The sequence below is a fragment of the Perna viridis genome, chromosome 14, assembly GCF_037379345.1.
Source record: "Perna viridis isolate PV_CMFRI_1.1 ecotype Kerala chromosome 14, ASM3737934v1, whole genome shotgun sequence".
Taxonomy (NCBI): domain Eukaryota; kingdom Metazoa; phylum Mollusca; class Bivalvia; order Mytilida; family Mytilidae; genus Perna; species Perna viridis.
Genome location: NC_142458.1, coordinates 23,837,061 through 23,839,452, shown reverse-complemented (window position 1 = coordinate 23,839,452; position 2,392 = coordinate 23,837,061).

Here is a 2,392-nt window from a genome sequence, read left to right as displayed (position 1 = left end):
TAACCAAGCGCAAGTTTGCCATTTATAACTGGATTTGTTTCATTTCACACTATTATTAAAGATAATGCTTTAAACTTAAATATTATCGAGTTTGAAAAAACAAGCTAATCGAATTGGTCTCATCGAAAATATAAAAATGGAAGGTTGGTTTGTTTACCAGATAAAAACATTTTAAAGAAAAAGAATTTGTCGACCCTATTATCCTTGTGACCCATCCTTTTTTTCATTTCATGTTCATTTTATCATCCATTTCATGTTCATTGTCTGAATATAGCTGAAATATTGCTGCTCGGACGTTAAACCCCAACAAACAAACAAACAAACTAAAAAGAATTTGGGTGAAACAAATAAGTTACAGGCAATTATATATCATACAGGTAGCTATTAATTAATTTGTTAATTTTTACACAATATTTGGCCTCATGGTTGTACAAACTTTTTTCTGTTTGTTTTAAACTTGATCGAGTTAAGAAAGGGCAACACTGTTGAAATATAAGAAGATATCATTACTGTTTCTAAAGTTTACGCTCGTTCAACTTGGTGATTTCTTGAAGTTATTACTATTTTGTATTAAGGTTATACAGTAAAACATTTGAGGCATTTCAACATATCTGTTTTTTTACGAAATTTCACAGCTTACCAATTTACTGCTATAGTTTTCTGTATTTATTTTTTCACATTTGCAATAAAAACTGTAATTGCAAATTCATTAGTCGTTTCATCACAAAGAAAAACATAAATTAAATGTCTGTCATGCAAAATAACGAAATAAATTGTATTACCTAACCCTTTTCTTTTTTTATTGTCATTATTAGGACTTTGGCAGGACTAAAATGGCTAACCAGTTTTAAGTTAACAATCAAAAAATTTATTTAGTGAACAATTGAATTTGTTATTCAGCGACTATGACGACAAAGATAACTAAGGTATATAGTCACGAATTATTATACATGTAGATACAGTTTTTTTTTTTTAAATTATTATCATTACAAGTATTGTAATTGTATACGTTTTGTCGTGAATGTGTTTACATTGTCTAGAAAACTCCTCCATTTATTGATATCAGTAATTGAATTATGCGTATGTTGATGAATATCCATTAACATAGGTTACAAAATATCTACTGACATCAATAAATGGAGAACAAATTCCACATTGGCTTGCCATAACCATAAGACAAGTCATATTCATATAAAAATGGTTCTTTCTTGAAGGTGCACGGGCATGGCTGTGTTGAACTTGAAGGTGTACGGGCATGGCTGTGTTGAACTTGAAGGTGTACGGGCATGGCTGTGTTGAACTTGAAGGTGTACGGGCATGGCTGTGTTGAACTTGAAGATGTACGGGCATGGCTGTGTTGAACTTGATATGTCATGTTCAGGATTTACCATTTTACTTTATGTACGTTAGCTTGGTAAAATTCTGGACTCGCAGTTTTTTTTTCTAAATTAACAGAAACCAACAGTGTGGTATCTGTTTTACATGGATGGCCCTAATTCGAAAACGGAGGGTATCATCAACTCAAAGTTAAATAGGAGCATTCCTTTAGTAGTAAGTAAAAATTTCATAACAATTAATCAACCACAACTAAAGTCATGGCACGAAAACCAAGTAAATATGGACGACGACGACACGGACGCCGCCGACGATCACGTCGCTGTCAGCACCATACCAATATACGACCGCCAATTTTTTACATTTATAAAAGGTTTGTTTTTACATTAGTTCTAGTTAACCATTTCTCAAAACAGAATTAAACTGCAAAACTGTAGTGTTCCCACCTACAGTCATGTACTCAACAGAAAACATTCGAAATTCTTATGAATCAAATTACAATAGCGGTAGATGAAGGACTTTTAGACTAAATCCATCAATACTGGCTCACAGTTAACTCTTCAAAATCAATATTTCAAATGAATCTTGTATCAAACAATTTTATCTACTTCTAAATAGCCTACAAAATGTTTCCTATGCTGTTGTACATGTTTTGCAGCTGTATAAAATATATCCAAAGGCATTGCCAGTATTATTTGGCTTCACAACCAACATAACGCGTATGTACATTCAGTAGTTCACAACACTGTCATTAACTTTAGAATCTCTATTTCATTAAATTCTGTAAATCTTCTTCACAATTTAACAAAACTTATTGTTACGTGTGTATTAGAAATGTCTTGATACTTAATTAATAAAATCTCTACCCATTTAACCAATGTTCAATTATGAATGTGACTAAAATTATATTTCTATGTATATGCACGAACTTTACTTTATTGGCATGAAGTCATAAACAAAAAATGGTTTAATCAAAAATCATATTAAGAGTTGTCAGTTCATGCAGTCTGACATATACATATATAGCAAAACTAAAAATCGTTGGAGCTCCTCGGGG